The 24,536-nt window shown below is 43.8% G+C and overlaps 1 long non-coding RNA gene across 1 annotated transcript in view; it reads right to left on the bottom strand.

Annotated features, from left to right (window-relative positions):
* Positions 1 to 20,098, bottom strand: part of LOC130680945 (uncharacterized) — a 68,216-nt gene extending 48,118 nt beyond the window's left edge. The window contains exon 1 of the long non-coding RNA XR_008994004.1: positions 19,752 to 20,098. This is a non-coding gene — a long non-coding RNA (uncharacterized LOC130680945). The remainder of the gene's footprint in view (positions 1 to 19,751) is intronic.
* Positions 20,099 to 24,536: the final 4,438 nt, after the last annotated feature.

Below are 24,536 nucleotides of genomic sequence, written 5' to 3'. Positions count from 1 at the left end.
CTGCGTCTCACCATTTCACTTCCCTCCTTACTCCAGCACCCCCTCGCGAACTCCAGTCGGGGGACTGTCCTGCCAGACCTCAGTCTACACATCCATCACCGGCCACTAATCTACCGCCATTCCCAGGAGGGTAAGATTTCAGCCTTACCAGCTTTCTCTTGGTGCCCAGAGAAAGCCGACCCACCATCCCCTCTCCCTTTTCTCCTTTCCCTGCCTCTCTGTTCTCCATTTGAGATCACCATAACAAAAGGGGTCCTCCTGCCCTCTGACTGGGGGGACGCTTCCTTCCAGCATGCAGGACAATCTCCTCCGGCCCCGGGAGCCCACGGACTCCAGGTGGGAAGCTGATCGCAGGGAGATGTCCCATAACCTGTTTCCCAGCCACGGCCACCTTTCTCACCCTCCCATGAAGGGAAATTCTCCCTCAAAAACATCAAGAGACACCCCTCTCGGCTGTCTCCTATGTAATCTTTCCAAATTGGGATTAAAAGGAGACATTAAACCAAAAAAACTGATCTTTTACTCCACTTCCATGTGACCCCAATACAAACTGGATAACAGGTCACGCTGGCCAGCTGAGGACACTTTCAATTTCCAGACTCACTGAGGATCTTGGTAACTTCCTCCAGGGGCCTGGCAGTTGGTCAGCAGTTCCCTATGTCCAAGCCTTCCTCACCCTCCGAGAGCAGCCCTCCCTTTGTTTCTGCCTCTCCTGTCTTCAAATCCTTCCTGCTAAACAGAAACCCCCTAAATCTCCTCCCACTGAACAAAAGCCCTCTAAAGTTCTCCTTGCCAAACAAAAATCCCCTGCCCCTACCCCGACGACATCGCTCCTTTACCCCCACTTCCATCCTCTGTTGATGAGTTTGACCCCACTGACTACCCTCCACGTTATGGTCCTCCTCCTCCCGGCAGCCTCAGTGAAGCCCAAATCCCTGCCCACCGCCGACTCCCCATGAGCACCCCAACCCTCCTACCTCCCGATATCCTCTGGCCCATCTGCCTCTTAACCCAAGCCCCTCTCCAAACCCGCCCTTTCCCCCCACCCCAGATGTCCTCTCTCCCTTCCCACCCAGTACCTGCCCAGGCCTCTTCTCACCGTATCCCACTCCCCCACGAGGCAGCAGGCACTGAAAGGCCCGTTCGTGTTCACGTCTCCTTTTCAATTAATGATCTGGAGTGTATGGAACAAAAGGTGGGGTCCTTCTCAGAAAACCCTGATAAATTCAGGGAAGAGTTCCCTCTCATTACTCAAATGTATGATCTCACTTGGGGGACATTTACTTCATCTTCTCATCCACCCTCATGGATGACGAGAGGAAGTACATTTGGTGTGTAGCCGAAAATCATGCTGACGAGCCAGCACCCTGCTAATGATGCCCCGGCAGCTCGAGCGGTCCCCAGGGCTGAGCCCCAAAACCCAAGTGGACAGACCAGCTCGGTGACCCTGGGAGGGCAAGTTGTGGTCACACGATCACTTGCCTCCTGGCAGGGATGGAAAGATATAAAAATGAACAGGTCAACTACAAGCACTTCAGAGAAATTACCCAGGGGGCAGATGAAAACCCAGCCCTCTCTATGACCTGCCTTTCAGAGGCCATGATCAAATACACAAACACCAGCCCTACCTCTCCTGAGGGTCTTACTCTCCTACACCTCCACTTCATTTCCAGTCGTACCCAGACATTCATAAAAAGTTCCAAAAATAAGAAAATGGACCCCAAACACCCCAAAAAGAGCTTGCAGACCTTACCTTTAAAGTTTTCAACAATCGGGATGAGGAACAAAAAACTGAGAAAGAAAAACAGGCTAAAGTCAAATATCAGATTGTGGCCTCCCTAGTTCAACCTCCCGCTAACAAGCCTGCAAAAGGCTCCACCCCACACCCGTCCAGCAACTGTTTTCACTGTGGCAATCAGGACCACTGGGCAAAATCGTGTCCTGATTCCAGGCCTCCTGCAAAGCCATGTCTGAACTGCAGACAATGGGGTCACTGGAAAACGGATTGCCCTCTAGGGAGTCATCCCCTCCCTTGAGTTCATTCCCCTCCAGGTGACCAGACACATCTAGAGAGGACCTGGAGGCCCTCATGGCCTTGTCTTCAGTGACTGACTGATGTGGCCTGGATCACAAGGCCTCCTCCAAGATGACACCCGCAGGTCCATGGGTAACAGTGGTGGTGGCCGGAAGGCAGGTTTCTTTTCTGGTTGACATGGGGGCCAGCCTCTCTGTGCTTACAGAATACTTGTGACCTTTGCTCCCCTCCTCTATTTGGGTTGTTGGGATTAATGGCTTAATAGAAACACCAGCCCAACCCCCCTTTCTATTGTTCCATGGGCCATATTACTTTTACTCGCTCCTTTCTGGTCTTTTCCCCCACTGTTCCACACCCCTTCTGGGAAGAGATATTCTCCACCGCATGGGGGCATCCTTACACATTCCTTTACTTCTCTCAGAAAACGCCTTCATTCTCCAAGTCATACCCCCTAAAGTGGGTCTCTCCTCTGAGGTGGAACAACTTATTAAATCACAAGTTAACCCTATTGTTTAGGACACAAAAAACTCTTCTATAGCCTCACACCAGCAACCCCTCAGAATAGCTCTGAAAGATGCTACTCGAGCTGTGGCAGTTAACCAATACCCCCTGAGCCGCAGTGGCCATCTTGGCCTTCAGCCCATCATCAACTGCCCTCTTAAGGCCCAAATCTTCATCCTTACCCACTCCCCCAACAATATTCCCATCCTTCCTGTAAAAAAACCTGATGGCTCCTTCTGATTAGTCCAAGATCTCCAAAAAATTAATGAAGTTGCTGTTCCCACCCACCTAGTAGTCCCCACCCCCCACCCCCTCCTCTCTCATATCCCCCCAGTACTCAATTCTTCATGGTCCTAGACCTTAACGAAGCCTTCTTTACCAATCCCCTCAGCCCTGATTCCCAACAACTTTTTGCCTTCACCCGTATCTCTGTTCACCCAATAACTCACATGGACAGTTCTTCCCCAGGGATTTCAGGTCAGCCCCCACTTCTTTGGCCAAGTGCTACAAAGGGACCTCCAATCTCCTGAACTCGCCCCTAGTTGCCTGCTCCAATATGTTGATGACCTCTTGCTTTGCAGCTCTTCAAAAAATGATTCTATATCCCACACTACGTTCCTTCTTAGATTCCTGGGGAAAAAGGGATACCATGTCTTAGAACACAAAGCTCAACAAGTTCAGCAAAAGGTCACTTACCTTGGTGTTGACCTCACCCCTACTACTCACTGCATACCCACCTTCCGAAAGCAAGCTATTAATAATCTCCCTTTCCCCACCATAAAGCAAGACCTTCTTTTCTTCCTGGGCTTCTTAGCTATTTTAGACCCTGGATTGCAAATTTCTCACTCATTGCAAAACCCATCTATGAGGCCTCCCATGGGGATCCCTTAGAAAGGGTGCGAGAGGCAAACTGAATTCCTACTTCTTTCTGGGCCCTTAAGTGAGCACTCCTCAAGGCACCTGCTTTGACTTTCCCTAACCCTAATAAACCTTTCTTTCTATTCTTAACCAGCCAAAAGGGACAAGCATTAGGGCTACTCACACAATCAGCTGGGGACTCCCTCCAGCCTGTGGCCTATCTTTCCAAACAAGCCGACCTTATGATAAAAGGCTGGCCTCTTTGCTAAGGGGTCCTAGTGTCAGCTTCACTCCTTATCCCCAAAGCCACAAAATTGCTCTCCACCAGGCCCTACAGGTACGCTCCTCACACAACCTCTCCGACCTTCTCAACCACCATGCTCTAACCCTTCTCTCCCCGGCCCGAGTCCAAGTCTTACACTCTTAGAGTCTACAACCTTCAGTTACCTTCTGCTGCTCTTCTGTCCTAAACCCTGCCACGCTCCTCCCAGTACCTGACTGCCCAGACTCCACCCCCCAATATCAGTGCACTGAGCTCCTTGATTTCACCCTCACCCACTTTGATCACACAGCCTCAGAATATATTCCAGGGCCTCCTGACTGGTTTATTGATAGAAGCGCTTCAAAGACCGCCCCCTCCCAGGCAGAGTATGCCATCGAGGGCTATCATGATAGCCAGTCCTCCTACTCTCCCCAAGAAGTATTTGAGGTGGCAGCCTTCCCTATGGGGATGACTCACAGCAGGCAGAACTTACTGCATTCACCAGAGCTCTTACTCTGGTAAAATATAAAACTATCAACATCTATACAGACTCCAAATATGCATATAATATCCTGCATTCAAATGCCCAGATCTGGCACAAGAGAGGATTCCTAATAGGAAAAAAACACCCTGGACCCCCAATTCAAGATCTCCTAGAGGCAGCACTTCTACCCCTTAGAGCTGCTCTCCTTCATTGCAAGGGCCATCAAAGACCTAACTCACAAGATAAAAATTTCAGACACATCATTTGTGGAAATAATGAGGCTGACAGAGTAGAAAAACAAGCAGCTGCCAACCCTCTCTCCATTCCCTGCTTTCTGTTCCCTCTTATACTCTCCTACTCATCCCCAAAATTAGCTCTACTCAAAGAACAGGGGGCACTACAAGAAGGGGGCATGACAAGAAGAGGAACCATTGGGTGGTTCCTCTATGGAAAACTGGTCCTTCCTGAAATCTTACAAAATAAATTCCTTTCATCTTTCCATGACCAGTTCCATACTGGATCATTCCTTCTGCTCTAATTCTTACAGACCCACATACATCTTACTCCTGGTCTTAGGACTTTCCTACAAAAGATTATTGCTCAATGCTTCATATGTCAAACCACCAACCCTCAAAGCAGCCTCAGACCTCCTTCCCTCCCTACCCATTAGTTCCGGGAATCCCTTCCTGGCGCTGACTGGAAATAGTCTTTAACTATATGCGTCTGGTAAAGAAACAAAGATACCTCCTTGTCCTGGTTGACACCTTCTCTGGATGGATAGAGCCCTTTCTTACATTAAATAAAAGATTCTCCACAGCAGCACATATCCTACTCACTGAAATCATCCCCTGCCTTGAACTCTCAACCTCTATCCAAACTGATAACGGACCTGAATTCACCCTCACAGATCACCCAGCAGGTGGCCTCTTCCCTAAATATAACCTGGAGGTTCCACACCCCATATCGACCCCAAGCCTCAGATAAGGTAGAGAAGGCTAATCACCCTCTCAGACAGAGCCTAACCAAGTTTTCCCTCCAGGTTCATTTGGATTGAACTAAGCACCTACCCTTAGCCCTTTTTAAACTCAGTCTCTCCCCCTCAAACCATGCTCAGCCCCTCTGAGGTTCCACATGGAAGGCCCCTTCCTGCCTTCACCTTTCCCACCTCCAACTCAAACCTACCTCTCCCTCTCTAGAATTTGTTACTTAATATCCTTAGACATCTCATCTGGAACTGCTGACTCTACCCTCCCCAAACCCTCCGACAACCTACACATTCTCACTCCTCTGTCCTACAACCTGGAGACTGGGGATATATGCAGCCCCTCAGCCCTCCCAGTGGCTAAAACCAACATGGACAGGGCCCTGTCAAGTAATCCTCACTACCCCAACAGTGGCCAAATTAGAAGGTTATTCCTCCTGGGTCCACTTTTCCTCTCTAAAATAGGCTCCCCTTTTCCAGTGCACAACAACCGGACCCACATCCCTGAAGATCACCATGCCGTCCCCCGCGGCTGAACAGACCAAAGACATGGCTAAACAATCCCATGAGTCTCAATCAGACACTCTCCCACATGGCTCAAATCATCCAAGCCTTTAATGGGACCATCCAGCCACCCTGCTAGGTCTGCCCCACCCTTCCCAGACGGCAGACTCAGCCACCCCAGCAACCCTTGGGACATGGGCCAACACTCCTGCAGGTCTACATTCCACCGAGACGGCCAGTCCCAGGGGTTCAGCCGAGCTGAAGGATCTGGCATCAAACTTCCAGGGGCACTAAAAGGTATCAGACAGGCCTTAAAGGCTCACCAACTTCCCCAGTGGGCCATAACCAGTCCCTCCCCAAGTGGACTCCATCTAGCCCATTCTGCTCCTTTGTGCATCTCTCGAGCCCAACAAGATCACTATACCCAGTCGGCTCCTTAGATCCCTCCCTCTGCAAAACCACCGTTCAGCTTCTCCCACCCTCTGATCACTGCTGTACTAACCATCTGGGAACTGTCTTCCAGTTATCTGGGTACACTTTCTTCCAAGGTAGTCTAAACACCACCACATCTAGAAACTGCCAAGACAGAGGTAAAAAGAACCCTAAAAGACTCCCCTAGCCCACGGAGGAGCCCAAGAGTGCAAACATCTCAATACGCCTGCGGGCAGAATCTTCCTAAACCAAAAGTTCTCCACTCTTAGCCAGGAGAGTCCTCTGCTACTGCAACCAGCCTCACCCCTCTTCCCCTTGATGGCTGCAGCTATTAGCTCCTCCCTCTATACACGGCACAAATTAGAGGTCGTCCAACATTTACTTCCCAACCCACCCCCAGACCTCCTCTTCTTGTCTCAGTTTGATCTTATGGGATGCCTTTCCCTGGAAACAGGCATCTTTTGGGTGTGTGGAGATAAGGCATACATTTGCTTGCCAGCCAACTGTATTGGAGTCTGCACTCTGGGCCTCCTCACTCCCGCCCTTTTCTTAGCAACATTCGATCTACCCATCTCCATCTCCCCCATAACCCATGTCAGGGCACAGTGTGCCGTACAGCTAGTCCCCTTAACGGCCTCCTTGGGAATAATCACAGGTGCTGGGACAGGGATTAGGGCCCTAAGAATTTCTCTTTCAGAGTTCACCAGGCTGTCCAAAGACCTTGCCGAAGGACTCAAAGAGGTTTCTGACCAACTAGGACACTTACAAGATCAAGTGGACTCCCTGGCTTCAGTCGTCCTCCAAAGCTGCAGAGGCCTTGATCTCCCGACAGCCTCACAGGGCGGCATGTGTGCTCTACTCCTGGAACAATGCTGTTTCTACACCCACAAATTCGGCCTCGTCAGGGATGGGGCAAATCGCCTTCACGAGTAAGCTTCCGAACTTCTTGAGGGCTCTGCCAGTAACCCGTTTCCGCTTCCTCTTCATTGGCTTCCACCCCTCTCCTGGCCCCACTAGCCTTTATCACCTTTCTCCTTCCTTTCCTTCCCTGTCTAATCAACCTATTCCCAAGATTTTTACGGGATCGAATGGTGGCCATCTCCTGGGCAACTACTTGAGAAAACCTCCCAACAGCTTTCCTGCTTCAAAATATCTGAAAAACCCCTTCATCTCCCTCTCTCAGCAGAAAGTAGCCAAGAAAAGAACTGTGACCTGTCTTCCTATACCCCTCTAGAGCCAGGCATGACAAAGCCCAGACAGGAGTACCGTCTTTTTGAATAAATCCACCTGCCACCTCAGAGAGTTTCATTTTATTTAGGCTACAAGCATTTTCTGGAGGACGCGTCAGCAAGCCACAAGCCCACCTTTTCCTGACCTGTCCCCTCAAAAGCCTGCCAAAAAACCTGGCCATAAAAAGCCTCCTAGCCTGTAAGAGATGCCTTCTTTGTTCTGCTGGCCAGGACAGAGGGGTCCCTGTCAGGTTTAGCAATAAGCCTGCCTGGACTGTTGAGCTCATGTCCGTTCTTCTCCTTTTAAGTGTAACATGCTACTCCTTCCAGCAAAGTGGTGAATCTCTATAGTCAGGGGAGAGAAAGTTGCATTGCTAGGTTGTTATTAACTTTTTATTGGGATCTCCAATATAAACAGGTAGTTTCCAGTTTTGCTCTATATCATTGTATTTCTAATTTAAATGAAACAAAACTTTAAAAAATCCTCTGTTTCTAAATATTGGATATTGACAGTAATTGCTTGCAGAAAGGGTCTTTAGGTCACTCCTCTAATTGGTCTTGCAGAATTGATTTGGGAATATGTTTTATAAACTTGAATTTTGACAGTTGTACTCAGAACACAATTATTGTATTCTATCCAGGAGCTATCAATTTTAAGGTTATCATTATTATATGTAAAATGAGAAAAGAAAAATTGCTGTCAAACTATGACACAGTGATTTCTTATCACTCTGAGTTTTTAAAAACTCATTGAAAGAGCTCTTTAAGATTTACTTAGATTTTGCCACATAGAAGTCTTGTGCATTTATTTTAAAAAGTGAAATAAACTGGCTAAGGTATTAGTGAAACTTCATATTCAAAGGAAAACTCTTCAAGTTCATTTCTTAATTCAGAGCTATTGATATATGGTCTTTCCCATACCAACCACTGGTGATAGAGCATTTCTTGAAAGTGTGTACCATTACTGTAATGGGGGTTTTCCCCACGAAGTTATTGATCCTCATTCTGTACTTTGAATACATATGGACAGGCAATGACAACCACATCAAGATGCCTACCTGCCAGGCCAATAGCATTCTGATTTCAGAGAAGTTAAAAAGTAAAACGGGGGGAAAAAAAGCAAGTCAAATGCATCTGAGAATTGCTGAAAAACAGTAAAATTGTGGCTCAGAATGTACCTGAGATTCATCAACTGGTCTGGGATTTATTCTGATCACTAGGAACCTGGATAATTGTACAATGAAGAGCCAGGTGCCACATTTTGAACTCTAGGATCGATATTTTACTGTATGAAGTTAGCCTAGGTCCATCATGACTTTTTTATTGTTCTTGCTAAAAATCCATACTGGACCTCAAATTCTACAGCATCATGTAACACTGATACAATTGTACCTTGGTGGCATTCCCGGTGCCATACGACTCTTCCAAGAAAATGGAAACATTCATTTGGCAATAACTGCAACTGCAAGAGTCCATATGATACAAAGGAAATTTTTTCCCCTCTGATTGTGTATTTTATCTCATCAATTTTCCCCGTTTATTTCACTTTGAAAATTGCTGCACAAATCTCTGGTGGAATGATGTGGGTTAGGAAGGCTTTTTACTTAGTTTCAGCTTCTACCATTTGTACTTCCCATTATGCACCTGACACGCCAGGTAACTGAAATGACCTACAGAAGGGGGCCTCTGGGAAGAGCCTGGGCATGATGTGGCAGCCCGTAAAACTACAGTGACATTTCTGTGCCTCCCAGTGAGTTATCCACAGGTTACTCACTAGCAAGCTTAGTCATCTATTATTCCATATATTTGGCAAAAATATATGGAGAAAGCTCTATGCAGTTACCTGTGTATACAATGTGGGATACAATGATATAAAGTAAATATCCCTGCCTTCTATGAGTTCAGAGTCTAGCAGTAAGATTCTTAAGATAATTGAAGAAGTCAAGACAGTATCTTATGTGCTAACATCAAGGTCAGCATAGCATATCATGAGAGTGGTGAAGGGAGATGGGACTCAAGAATAAGAAGGGTCCAGTCTTAAGAGCAGGAAAGTAACATGAAATAAAAGTCCATTTTATGTTCGAAAATAGTGCAGCAGATCCCATATATGCACTACCCAGTTCCTTCCAATGGTGGCATCTTGTAGAACTCTAGTGCATTATCAAAGCCAGGAAGTCAGTATTGGCCCAATACAGTAACCAGTCTATGGACCCAACTCAAAATTCACCAATTTCTTCATGTACTCTTTTTGTTTTGTATATAACAAGTGCATTTTAAACCTGAGCATTTAGTGCAGCTATTTGCAGAGCATGTGGGAAGAAGTTTGGAATTCAAGCAAAAGGTTCCTTCCTTGTCCAATAAGCAGAGGTGACTTCACTCCAAAGAGTGATGGAGACAGGAAACAGGCACATCCAGAGCGATCAGTCCCAACATCCATCTGGGTGATGTGCCAGAGTCAGGAAATGAACCAGCTGTTGAGCATTGCCAATGGCATCCAGCATCATTTGTTTCATAATGTGTCACTGGTGTCAGCTGACACTGGGCTTCTGTTTGAATTCTGATGAAAATGTTAATGCAATGCAATGGAAAGGTGCTTGGCCCCCAGGACAGACCACCTAGAATCTGCATCCTAACCACCATTTACCAGCTTTGTAATCACTTTATCTGAGTGGCAGCTTCCTTTGTGAAATGGGTGTGCAAACAGCACCTTCTGGAAGGAGGTAAGGCTTTTGGTACAATACCTGACAACCAGTGGGTATTCAATGAATGGGGAATTCGATTCTATTGATCACTAACATTGTTCTGTGATTTGCATTCCATAGCTTAATGATATGACCCAATGGTTTTTTTCTTTTAAATTATAGAGTGCCTGAGAGTTTGCAAAATGCTTACATGTATATATTTTTTGTTTGTCCCTCTAAACAGTTTTGGAAGACTCTTCAGGATGACTCGCCTGAGGTTACACAGGTAGTAAGTGGCAGGGTGAGACCTAATCTTCAGTTTAATTTCAAATTCTGTGTTTTTCCTGCTATACCCGGCCATCTCCCAGGTGCCAAAGGGGTTGTCAAGATTCTTGTGAGGAAGAGAGATGAAATAGCTCTGGATAATTTAGGGGCAAAGGAAAGAAAGCTTTCAAGTTTATAACCCAGCCAAACTTGGGAGTGGGAGTCTGTCCCTTCTGGGGAGCACCCAGGAGTATTTGACAGTGATATTGAGTTTTGTTTTGGTTTATGTATTTCCTGTGGCATAGAGAGGATATTATTTGTCCATTGTTGTGTTCTCTGCCAAGTCATCTGTTTGGTCGTCCATTAACTGAGGATATATGGTGCGTTTCCCTTTTCTGCTCTAACCCAGAGAGTTAGAATGAAAAGGTACCTAGATAATAGATCACTTTTCCGTTTCTTTTGAGAACCTATTGTTTCTGGGTAATTAGCAAACAGTTTGGCAAAACGCTATTAGGCAGAGGACAAACCAGGAACACATATAATTATTTCTCCTAGTTAGAGACTAGGAGCTACATTTGTCCCTTTGGGATTAGAATATAAAACACCTCCAGAAATATATCTTGTCAGGTAGCTGTTCTGTACCAGGGAAATGTCTCTACAGCTCCTGGTATAGAAACACCAAGAAACACAGCTGGCCATCATCATTATTAGCCTCTACCCTGGCCTGTCTTCACTCATAAAAATGTGATCTCTGCCTTAGGGAGGGCAGTTCCAGTTGGAGCCTGGTATGGAAAGTGCTGCAGTGTGAGGGGACAGTGTGGGGCATGGGCTGGGGAGGTAGGTGGGCTGGTGTCTAATCCCGAATCCTCCATGGCCCACGTGAGCCTGGGCAAGCTGTCATAATCCCTGAGGCTCCTTTGTATTCACATTTATATAACATGAGTTCCAATATATCCTTTAAAGTGTTAGTGTGAGGATTCAGTAAGACAATGTATGTATGCTAAATGCCTAAAATAATAGTCTGGCATATAGTACATGCTTGATAAATTTCAGCCTTAACTCTTTCTTCCTGTGATGTTTTTGTTTACTCCCTACAGGTAAGCAGTAAAAAGTGCATCTATTACATCTTTAAGAGCCAATGCAATCTTGCCTGATTACCTACTTAACCCATTTTTTGTGCTTCTCAAGGTCCCAGCCCTCTTGACAATGAGGTTCAAACTCTGCCTGCTGAGAGCTGGACTGCCATCGTGGGAGGGCATTTGGAGTCTCTGTCTGGTGACTATGCCCTACGCATTTGCACCCACCCACCACGGGATGGATGAGAGCAATTCTCCAGCTAATTTGCCAGTTATATGGAAGAGTGCTTCCCAAATCACAAGGCTGTTGAGATTAAACTGGTAATTACTACACGCAGATTTCCCGAAGTGTTCACTTGTCTGTATCCGACACTGACTTAGTGGCTGAGATTTTGAGTGACCTCTGAGCCACATTTAAATTGTGGCAGATGTGGGTGAATGTGGGAACTGTAAAGAAGGTCTTAATGATGGCATGGTCCTTGGCCATGGGGTGTGGGACGTGTCAGTCAAGGATGCGGATCTCGGAATGCAAACAATTTCTTCCTCTGACTGAAGCCCATCAGCCTTCCACACATGGACATCTTCCCAGCAAAGCCTTCCTTGACTCTGTTCCTCAACCTGAGCTAGAATAATTGCTGCAGATCTGTACATTGACGGCGTCCTCAGGGCTGTCCACATCCCATGACAGTTCTTGATGAATGTATGAGTTGTGTGCCTCCACCAGTGGGGAACTGATTTGAGATCAAGGATCATGACCCTTGGCGTCGATGCCGTCACCTGTCACATAGCAGGTGCTCACTGATGGTTGGGAAGGAGGGAAGGAAGCTGCCTGACTCCTTCAGAAGGAGAGTGGATCAGAAACCTTTCTTGCCAACAGTCCTTTTCCTGAAATCCTTCCCTTGTTTCTTGGTTAGAAATATATCTGGCTGCTATACAAGGGGGAAAAACAGCAACAGTGGCTTTTTTACCAACCAAGACAGAGCCTTATTTCTCTCCCAAGTAAAAGAAACGTGGAAATGTGGCCTTTTCCTTTGGGCCCACAGAGACCCAGGGTCCTATCTTTATGCTCTATCACATTGTCAAGGTCACTTTATGATCCAAGATTGGTCCTCCCTCCCCCTGCGGCTGGGAAGGGCAAGTTTTGGGCTGGAAGGAGGAAGAAAGGCAAGAGACCAAACTGGAGGCAGCCCCCGGCTGAGCTGAGTATGAATCTGTCGGCCTCACTTCCGTATCTGCCTCTTTGGCCAGAACATAAGCATACGGTAGCAGCTGGCTAAAAGGGAGGTTGAGAAAAATAGCCCGAACCCCACCCGTCACTTTTTCCCAGAAAGGCAATGTGTCCTGCCAAATTCAGGGTTCCGACATTAAGCAGTTCAGAGAGAATGTGCCTTGAGGTAGGCAACTAGCAGTCACAGCACCAGGGATAAAAATAAAAGAAAAAGGAATGAAAGTGAAGGGAGTTGCATTTCCCTCCTTGATGAAGATTCAAACCCCTAAACGCCGTTTCTCCTGAAAAGCACAATTTAAATGTCTCAGGGAGAGAGAAAAAGATGGGAAAAATGATGTCTCCTTCACAGTTTCATGGAAACAGCCCAAAGAAATCAACCAGCGGGAAAGAAGCAAATATGTATTAATTTCCTACTTGCCCCAGGCACCAGCATACATTTTATCTTATTTAATTCTCACAACATCCCCAGGAGGTAACTATTATTTATTACTTACATTTTGTATATGGAGACTTATGTTCAGAGAAGTTAAGTGACTTGCTCAAGGATGCAGAGCTAGTAAGGAATGAAGCTGAAATTAAAATGAAATCCCCATACTACAAGCTCCTGCTGCCTGTTCAACAATAACTCTTGACAAAAGTGACAACATGGATGGACCTAGAGGGTATTATGCTCAGTGAAATATGTCAGACACAGAAATACAAATACCATATGATTTCACTTACATGTATAATCTAAAAATAAAGCAAAAGAGAATGAACAAAACAGCAGCAGACTCATAGCCACTAAGAAGTGATTAGTGGCTACCATGGGGGAGGGGTTGGGATGGGTAAGTTGGGAGGGTGAGGGGGATAAAGGGGCATAAAAATCCCAATCATAAATTGTCACAGGGATGGTAGTGCAGCCTGGAGAATACAGTCAATGACTGTAACATCTTTCTACATTGAAAGTAACTGCACTAGTTGGGGTGAGGATTTAATAACATGGGAAACTCTTGAATCATTGTGTCGTATATTTAAAACCAATATAATATTGTATATCAACTCTACCTCAATTGAAAAAAGTTCAATAAAAAGTAGAAGAGGGAAGAAGAGGCATGACAACATCTCCTATTTAAAGAACAAAATGCCCTTGAATTTTGGCTTCAACATTTGGTGTAGAATATTAAATGTTCATAGTTCCTTTCACGTACAGACATTTGTCTGATAGACAACACTTTATGCATGCATGAATTTTGAAAATATTTTAAATCTCAACCAAGATGCTCTAAATTGATGGTGGAGGGGAGGGAGGAGAGCTGAATGCAGAACTTCAAAGTCTGCATGTGAATGGCCTGCTGGCCACTGAACAGGAGGACTTGTCCTATGCTAAAGCAATGCTAATACTTATTGGTATGGGAGCTGGGTCACACTAAGCTTCTAAGATCGATTCACAGCATTGGAGCTGAACAAGGATTCTGTTGGTGCAATCCCTTAGGGATCAAGGGGAACTCAGACATCAGTGTGGTCAGCCTCCCACCTCTGGCAGAATAGAATGCTCCTAAACATTTCTCATGAGTAATTATCCCGCTCTCAGAAGACTTCAAGATTGGGGGCTTGCTGTCTTCCAAAGTGAAGTATTCCACCAACTGACTTCTCCTTTGACTATAAAGCCCAAATTCAAGCTCCTGAGTTCAACAGCAAATAAGTACTGAGGCTCTCCCATGCACCATGCTTTATTTAAATTATCTTCAGTAATCCTAACATTGAATTTACAAGCCCAGAAGGGAGGAAGAGCTTGTCCCTTTCCTTTTGTAACTGAGTGAAGAGTCTGGGAGTGTAGAACTCTCCAGAAACCACACAGCCGAGATGATGATCAGACAGGCCATCTGCCTTCAAAGTGGATGCTCTTTCCTTGCACGGTTAAGGCATCTTTGTCCTGATTCTTGGTGTCTGTTCTTAACATGTGATCCCTACTTCACTGGTTGGGCTGGCTAGATGCTGGGGGTACCATTATCTTTTCCACATAGGACACAATCTTCAGATTATCCATTATTTAACTGACCTTTCTAGGATACTGGTCAACGTTTTCAATGGTGTTCTTGATATGGGTCTCCAAGCTGGGCATACTCTGTTGGCTGTGGTTGGGACGGGATGGGGTTTGCACTCCTTGCATGAAGACCCACCTGTCCTTTCTGCTGAGCTCGTTCTTCAGTTAACGTCAGTCACAGAGGCTCAGGAGCAGCTGAGTCTCTCAGGTTAACCCATCACAATTATGGACTCAACTAACAAACCCAAGTTAAATACCGAAACCTTGCAACTGATTCTGAGCATTCACAACCTTACAGGCTCTCCTAACACTGTGAACATTATTTATTTTTATCTGTCTTTCAAAACTGTTGCCACGCTATCTTCCAAGACATTTCCTTTCCAGGAGGCAATATGACATACAGAAAGGCCACTAGTGTTGATGTTCAGTTACCCATGCTGCTTAACAAACCACACCAACACTTAGTAACTTAAACTAATAATCATCTATTTTGCTTCTGAATCTTTCATTTGGGTAGAGTACAGGTGGATCAGTTCATCTCTGTTCTATGAACCTTCAATAGGGCACATTCAACCAAGGACTGGAGGATCCACTTTCAGAACAGCTCCCTCCATGGCTGGCAAACTGGTGCTGGTAGCTGAGAACCCAGCTGGAACTGTGCGTCAGGGCCAGAGGTCTCTGCTTCTCTCAATTGTGTCTCTCCACGGGGTTCTCTGGCTTCATCACAGCATGGTGGCTGGGTTCCAAGAGGAAATGTCCCAAAGGAACCACACAGAAGCTGCATGACCTTTCCTAATCAAGCCTGGGAAGTTGTTCAGCATCATTTTTACCAAACCCCATGGATGAACAGGTCACTAAGCTTGACCCAGATTCAAGGGGTGGGGATATAGACCCCGCCTATCAACAAGAGCTGTGTCAAATAATTTGTGGCCGCAGACCTACGTCAGAAGGCAGTCAGTTCTAATACGTACTTTTGTGTGATCTGGAGCAAGTTCCATTACTACCCTGAACCCACCTTTCCCTTTTCTGTGGTGAGAAAGAGTCAAATTTGTGACAAGGTATGGCTGAAATACCTGTCACCGTCCCTTTTCAGGGACATGTGAGCTGGCCTCCCCCTCTCTACTCACTTTCTTGTTATTATTCAATTCATGTTATCTGAATAAATCAGTCCATTTGAATGGATCAGTTCATCCTGTCTGGCCTCTCCCAAGTTTTTGATAAAACTTTCACACAGGTCAGAGCACTGGGCACATCATCTGGGGCCTCCCTTCAGACTGGCCTCCAGTACCATGCAGAGGCAGGCAGCCCACTACGGATCTTTGTTAGCCTCTTGGAATTTGTATAGTGTTCCTAATCATCCTCTTTCAAATGTACCATATTTGAGGAAGTACTGATGAATGAATGAACAGGCAAATAAACAAATGGAATCTATATGAACAAGCAAATCCCATACTAGTTTTACAATGATACATTCAAGTCATAATTTCAAGGTACAAATTAAGAATTTACTTTCCTGGTGGTCAAATTAGGTGAGTTTAGGTACGGAGTTTTCCAGAGAAGAAGCTTTGGAAATCTGGAACAAATGAAACTGTTTTTTAAACCGAAAATTTATATTGGAAATTATTTTGGCAGCACAATTTGGCCTCGAGTCAGCTTCCTATCAGGCCACCTAGTCTTAGCCCAGTGGAAGTGTTTACCACAGAGAACTCTCCTGATAAAGTATTTGCAAAAAATTTGCTTTCCTTTGTTGCTATCTTGACATCCTATCATCTGATTCTTGGTGGACTTAAAGTGGTTAGAAATCATCATGGAATTATTTGATATATTTGAGTAAAACTGTTAATTATTGCATTCTGTTGTGAAGGCATGAACCAGGGAAAAGATAAAAGCATCTTTCAGATGTAATGTCCCAATTAATTAATTTTTACTTATAAAATTGGACACTTTGCCAAGGCTTCTGGAAACATTATAAAAGATTGATGTCATAAAGATAAGAATTTAACTGGGTCAAGCCCAGACATCAGATTATTCTTAATTAGGAATGAATCTCTCTATAATTTCTATAAAATTGGCTGAATAACAGATGACACACTAAATTACTAGTGTAATTCAAGAAGTGTATGATTTGAAAATGGGCTGCTCCTTTTTTGCTGATTTCATCAATGGTGCTCTCTGCTTTCATTCATTCTGCAGGTTGTTGTTTATTTTTCAAGTTCAGAAAAATGTCATCTTTAATTACAGATGGTGTCCAGGACATATATCCCCCTTTATGCCTACTCTCAGTATTGAATGTAAAATATTGGTCTGGATGGAAAACATGTGCTCATGTCAGAAGAGGCATCATTTCAAAAAGGTCACATTTGAAACTTGTTCAGTGAATCAGCTTGGAACTTGTGTGCTGTGGTTTTGAAGAATCAGAAAGGTTGGTCCCTCCAGGCAATTCCAGATATTGCTCAGGAAGATAGCTTTCGTGGAGAGATTTTTTTGAGAGACTATGCAGCTCATGGATGAATCTCATAAATGTAATGTTGAGAATACACACTCTTTTATTTCATTAATATGAAGATCAATAACATGTAAAACTAGGCTATGCTGATAAATGTAAAAAAAGTGGTTGTCTCTAGGGTGGATATTACCAGGAAGAGGCATAAGGGAACTTTCTAGATTGATGGTAATGTTCTATGTCTTGATTTGAGTGGTGATTAGACATATGCACACACATAATTATATATGTTTGTATGTACACATGACACACATGCGAAGGCTCATTATGACAATGAAAAGTATGTATGTCCAAAGATCCTAAATATAGTGGCTCAAATTCCTAATCTTAGAATAAGTACTGTTTCTACTAGGTCATGTTTGTTCAAGTGTGTTCCCTAGACTTCTGTCTCAGAAAGAACTGGAGTACTTGTTAAAAATACAGACTCCTGGACTTACCCTTGTCCAACATACATACACACAATCAGTGGAAAGGGGGTTTTGAGATCTTTCAGAAAACTTCCCATGCAATCCTTATATCTCCTAAAAGAACCTTGCTAAAATGTAGTTTGAAGGAGGGATCCGTGGACCAGTAATTCTGTACTTCTTGTTAACACAGATGGGCTCATTACAATTATTAGTGGATTCTAAGGAACCTCAGCATAGAACCAGTACCTGAGGGTGGGTAAGGAGTCATGAAACCATTCCTTGAACATTTGCTATCTTTATTTACACTGTCTCTTGGTTATCACAATTCTGATGTGACTTACATTAGTTTCACTCTGTATTCAAGAGGTGCCAGTTGAGGTTAGGAAGGATAATCAGCATCCCAAGGTCACAACCAGAACAGGAGGAGTTGCCAAGCTACGGCCAGCTCCACAGCGCTGGCTGTGAGCCTCTACACCTCCCCAGATGTGTGAAGGTTATGGTGTCCCAGTCTTTCAACTTGGAGAATCCGGGGCAAGACAGGTCTCAACTGAAAGAGGACCCACTCTGAGCCTTAGAGGAACAGTGAGTTCAGATGGTTAAGGGGAGTCTCAGATAGATACCCGGATGAGCAGAGGCAGCTGAGTGGACACCACTGCTTTAATTCCATAGGAGACGAGCGTCAAGAATACTGGATTTCTAAAGAGAAAGAATGAATAATAAACACAGATGGGGAGGCCGGGGCAGTCTGGGGAGGGTTTGAATGCCAAGTTACCAAGTTGCCCTCTCCTTCTGGGTTATAGGGAAATAATGAAGGTTACTGAGCAAGAGTCTTACAAGGTGACGCCAGGCACTAAGGGAGGTCACTCCGAGGGCAGCACCAAGAATGAACTGATAAGCCACTGCCTATGAATGCTCTTGCCTTTCCCTTGCATGAGGATCTTCTCCCTGTTTTTCTTAACCTCTCTCCTTCCTTTTCAGCTTCTGGGCTAGACTGTTTTCAGCAGTATGGTTAGCCTCATCTTTCGAGAGCAAAAGTTTGTATTGCTTGACTACATCCTACTTTACAGAAAGCAGACTCAACCATTCAACTATGGGTTGAACTGATGGATGCATAATGCATATAATTTGATTCCACACTTTCCTTTTTCTATCACTTACTTTTTTGTTATGTACTCTTGAGGCTATACATTATTATGTTTGGATACATAGGTAGGTGAGGTTAGTCCGTTTTGTGATATATAAATGAATTACTCATTCATACACTCATTTCCCTATAAAATGGCAACTATCTGAAAGGGACAATGGAAAACCGACTTTGATTTGGAGTTCGCTAGGGCATGCTTAATTTTGCTAGAGCTTAGGTTGAATTTAGAATCTCTTACACTGCTGTATTGTGATGTTGCACCTGAAGAGAATGACAGGCCACACAGAGCTAGGGTAGAAGAGAAAGCATGGCTCAGGAAGAATTACCTCCTATGCTAACAGAGTGACCTATGCAAAATTTGTAATTGTAAAATTTGACCTTATGAATCATGTAGCATCTTGACCACAAGGAACATGAGCTCTTGCTTCTGCTTACCTCTGTCCAAATATCTTTTTTTTTTAAACTCTTTCTCAGTGAAATAAATTTCAGCTTTCTCTGCACCATCTTTCTGTTCATAAGTGCAAATGAGAGTTTTGTTCCATTGTGAGCTAAGTACAGGACTTCAGCATGTACACAGTTCTACTTTTGTTTTCCTAAGAACTCTTCATTTCTGGAAATCACCTTGACAAACAACACACAAGAATTACAGAGCTAAGTGTAACCCAAATGTTTATTTCTCATGACCATATTTCTCCAGGCTAAGGCAAGAAAAACTATAGCTTTTGCCCCATGAGAGCAGTTGACTAAGCCACAATTAGTCATAAGGTTTGTGGGAATAAATATCTTTTGAATACTGTGCTGGAGACTTTACAACAGTTGCTTATAGAATTGTGCAGCATCGGGTTATTTCCATTTTTAAATGGAAGAAAATGAGGCTCAGACACTTAAGTGACTTGTGCAAGGACATCCGGGTACTCCAGGTGGAAATGTGAGCCGCAGAATAGGCAAAGAGAATCAGGTACCAGTAGAAATTAAGAACCAACAGGCAAAAATGAGTGAAAACTGAGGAAGCAGCTACAAGAGTCAAACAAATAGGAATACAGGAGCCAAGATTATGACAGAGTGGAGAGAAACTGCAAGATGACCCGTGCATATTATAGAAATCTGAATATGGAAAATAGTAATAACTTCGTACCTGCCAGGTGCCAACCAGTGAGCTGCATGTGGAGCATGACAAGGAACAAAACAGATTTACTCTTCGCCCTCATGGAGTTCTCAGCCTCAAGGGAAGCACTGCTGGAAAATGGCTGTCAGTTAGTAAATTTCAAACACATTTTAAACACTTAAGGGTGTCTGTAAGGCAGTCTGAAAGGAAACAGAGCTTCAGCAGCCAGTCTGCTTGCAAAATCTCCCGTGAGTAGGACCAGGGGAAGCTCCCTCTCTTCTCCCCGTGTTTTGCCTCAACCCATCATGGACTTGTCCAGAACTCAGACTGGTTCCCACTCATAAGAACAGTTGACCTCGGAGGGCCCGTTAGGTGTCTATCCCTAAATGGGCACTGGCTGCAACGCCTGATCTCTCCTTTAAAGCTCACTAGCCAAGTCTCCAGTTTCACTTTGAGGACACTCAGCTTCCCAGATGACGCAGCTGAGCCAGAATTCAAATTCTGCTCTTCAGAATCCACGTGCCCCCACTAGGACATCTCAGCAGGAAGCAAATTTCCATTTACTCATCTATTTCAGTTCCAGAGACTTTACAAACAATGGCGTTTGCCCATTCAAGCGCCCACCTCATCAGATGTCATTGTGTTTAGTTTAGTAAATCAATAAATGAATGAATAAATAAGCAAAACTGAGAATATCGCATTCATGGAAACACTTTGGCATCTCAGAAAAATGGGCTGTTCGGTGAACTTGGCCCTAAAGGACTGAAATTAAGTAGTTGCTCAACTATAATTAAGCACCCCCACCTCCCAGAAGAGAAGTTTGGCCTTTAACTCGTGAGAGTAATTCAGCTTTGGGAGATTCCCAAAGTGCTTTATTATACCAGCGTTGCAGCATTCATCATTTCACTAAGACTGTTTAATACCTAGAAGTCTTGTTTTGTTACTTGAAATTGAAGACGCTATAGGCTCTAAGTGGAAATAAGTATTTCTACAATCGTATGTGGTCCTTCAACTTTGATGAGGTGTTGCATATTATCAATATGGGCTTTAGAAGCAAAAGAGACATGTGCAGAGGCACAGGTAGTTAACAGATTTGTTAAGAAAGATGTTGGCTACAGCTCTTTGGGCAGGGAAAGTATTGTGGAGATCTAAGCATTGTAAAGATCCTGATGGATTTTAATTTCAGAATGATGTGGGTTCAAATCTTTGCACCAAACCTTACTAGCTGTGTGATACAGGGCATTATGATGTCTCCCCATTTCACATGCACAAAATGCAGATGATAATACAGATGCTGTGGCATTGCTGGTGCTCAGTATTTAGAGTTACAACAAGGGAACACATGTTAGGGAACTGATTACAGCCCCCAATTTTTTTCAGAATTAATTCTGGCATCAGTACCTTGCTCCCATCCCCCAGTCCTCATAACCCCCAACCTAGACACTGGTTGGTTTAGAGCAAGCATTTGTATGCTGGACAGGAAGATCCTTTTCTGAAGAAGATTCTGTTGAGATGCTATTTATCTTTTCAGTATCTCAGGTGAGCATGCTAGAAACGTCAAAATGAACACCTGGGGAAGAGTCAAGAGAAGCAACTCCAAATCCCAGCACTATCACCTGGTGCATGTTTTAGGATAAGTCCCCTGACCTTAGTCCCCTGGTCTCAGTTTCATGTAAACAAAAGTGGTGGCAGTGGTGGGAAGGTGGTGCACAGGATGTAGTCAAAGAAACCTCAAAGTTTTCTCCATTTTCCCCTTCAGTAATTTAAAGAACACAACCCTCTGTCATTTATTTCTTGAGGAGGCAGATGCTTGGTATATACATTAACCCACTAAAATAATAAATACATTAAATAAAAAAACAAATAAATATCCCAGACTGATGCACAACGTGCTATTCTTCACAAAGAATGAACTGGCATCCCAGTGTATTGGCATAGCGGGATGTTTTCCATTCCTTTTATGAAAGAATGGTTTTAAGGAGCATAAGTATATGGTCTTTGTCAAACATATATGTCTGTATTTTCATTTAAATGTAAATGCAGCAGGGAGTCTTAGGAAACACACATACACACTCCATGGTCTTTGCAGAGAAACCCCAGGAACCATGAGATTTTCAAATTGAAATTCCTCTTAAATTATTTTTTAAGTCTCTCAAGATCATCTTGATAATTAATTTCTTTTATATGTTAAACATCCATTTTTTTTCCTTGCAAAGAGGAAGAAAGCACCAACACCAGTGAAGAATTCTGCCTGTCAAGACAGCACAGTGTGCTAGTAGCTGGGGAGACATTTGTGCAACTTACATAGAGATATAAATATATTAGTTTGGGGATTGCTACTTTCAGAGCAAATATTACATTGTCACAAATATCATACCCTCAAGCCAAGGTACGTATTAATGGCTTCATTATTAAAATCTGGTTACCGTTTCAGAACCGTAAACCCATCAGTTGTGATGATTTTATAAAATGAAACCACAACTATTAATAAAAGTTTTTGGTTCAATAGAGCATCAACAATAATCAGAAAATAATAATTCTGGGGAAGTTAGGAAACTGTGTTTTTAAAGTGTTAAGAAAACATCCCCTAACTCAAAACTTTCACCTCAGTTTTCAAGTGTTCACCTGGACAAAAATTTCTTCTACTCCCCTCCTGGCGACAATGTGTTGTTTTCACGGTCTGCAGAGAAGAGCCTATGTTTTCTCAGCCTGGCGTTTAAGAGCCTTACGCTTTTGCTCTTTACTAACCTTCCGAACGGCTTCCTCCACACTCCTGAGGAGCGCCTTATCCTGCAGGGCACTCACCCTCAGGCCTGCCCCCCATGACATCACACTGTCTTTACTTAGAGCAGCCCTCAACTGAGAGTCCTTCCCTTTCAATTATTTTTCTCAAATAGCTGAATTAAATTTCTGCTTGGATTTTTAAGCTCTTTACCCACTGTCTTGCATGTAGTAGCTTCTCAAAGGTTTATCTACGATGACTGAGTGCATAAAACAAATTTGATTCTGGTTTCTATGCAAGAGCCACAGATTTTCTATCTCTACAGTAGGCAAAAAAGGCTTTACAAATAAAAGAATATTAAAGCTCCTTAGGGAAATTTTGCCAAAAGAAAGATCTGGAGAGCAGGCAGATCTACTTTATGCCAGGGAATTTTTTTCTTTGAATCAAATGTACGGCCATGTATGCAGTTATTAAGCGGCCACACTGTTTAGAAGGAAGGAGCAGGCTGGTCCCCTGCAGGTTAAAGGCCCTTAATCCTAACACATGTGTCACAGATTGAACAGGGCTACACTGGACTTACAGAGGCAACAATGAATCATTTTCTTTCTAAATGGCCGAGGAGTCATCTCCCCACTTTTTAATCTCCATTCTCTCTCCAGCCATTCTCCTCTAAGTCTCATTTGGCAAGATTACACAAAGAGCCACAGCAATTTTGCACACCAAATATGCCCTGGCTTCTTCATAAGTATTTCACAGTACACTATTAAGGCAAAAAGAAAATCGAATCTTATTAACAGGATTAACTTTTGAACAACAAGTCTCAAAATCCATTAGAAATAGAAGTGATGGTGTCAGCAATAAGGCTCTGAGAAATCATTTAATTAAAACTCCTTTATTTCAAAAAGCTGATTACTTATGTGTTCTGGTGGTTTTTAGCATTAAAACCTGGCAGAGAGGATATTCTGTGGTGGGCCATCATCCCTTACAGTCTGTGTGATGTAGACTGTTTCTTAAAGTCACATATCCGATATTCTATCTTGCCCTAACAAATTGATTTATCCTCTAAAGAAAACAAATAAAAGGACCATGCACCCAAGAGAGGGAAATTAATGCCATAAACCTGTCATGAAATATTCCAAGTCAAAATGAGATCTGGTGAAACTGGAATTCTTTAGACTAGCTGAAGCAAACCGTGTAGCCCACAGTTACGGACCCGAGCCATCCAGTTCCAACTTCTTCAAAATAAAATGCCAAAATCTTCCTGAGAAAGAGATGCTCTCTTTTCTGTATGTCTCCATGATTTCCACCCTTCTTACCAAATTTAACGCAAGTCATTTGTTCATTCACTTTTTTAACAGATATTTGACTTGTGGAAAGAGCTGGAGGATGCCTCAGTGAACAGGGCAAAGTCCCCATCCCCAGAGAACAGAGGTGTCCTTGACAAGGAGGTGGGCCTGACTTAACAACCACTGTCAGAAGAGCCACCTGTCTGACTGGTGTCTGGAGGGGATGTGGGACCACTGGTGAGGTGAAGTTTTGCATTAAAGGACTTAAACTTCACTGTTGTAAATATGCCAGGAAGGTAAAAGGGACAAAAAATTTGACTTTTTGCAGGTGGGATGGCCAGAGTTTTGAAATATCAATTTAGTGAAAAATGTTGTGCATAGGCACAGGTTCTAGAGAACGAGCAGGGAAGTGGTTCCGAACTGATTTTAGAGCCTGGCCTAGACTTGACTCAGGGCTATCTGGATCCTCTTAGAGGTGTGCACCTCAGCACAGGGTTGCTCGATGGTCAGTGGATCTGCCTAGCTCTCCCATCCTCCTGAACAAGTGGAGCCTTTTGTAGTGAAGTTTTTGGACACGGTCCTTTTACTTTGATCTCTAGACTTTATCTGAAGAAGAAAACTGTTCCAAGTAGCCTAAGGACTAGCATAATTTTGAAGGATTTTGACTTGCAATTCCCAATAATCCGATTTTGAGTGATATGGGAATAAACATGTAATTTTTTTTATCCATGCAGCTATATTGCTCTGAATATTATAATATCAACATTGAACCTTCAACCCGGGGCTATTTGCTTATTTGGCTACACT

The sequence above is a fragment of the Manis pentadactyla genome, chromosome 15 (assembly GCF_030020395.1).
Source record: "Manis pentadactyla isolate mManPen7 chromosome 15, mManPen7.hap1, whole genome shotgun sequence".
Classification (NCBI taxonomy): Eukaryota; Metazoa; Chordata; class Mammalia; order Pholidota; family Manidae; genus Manis; species Manis pentadactyla.
This window is presented reverse-complemented; position numbering and strand designations above follow the sequence as displayed.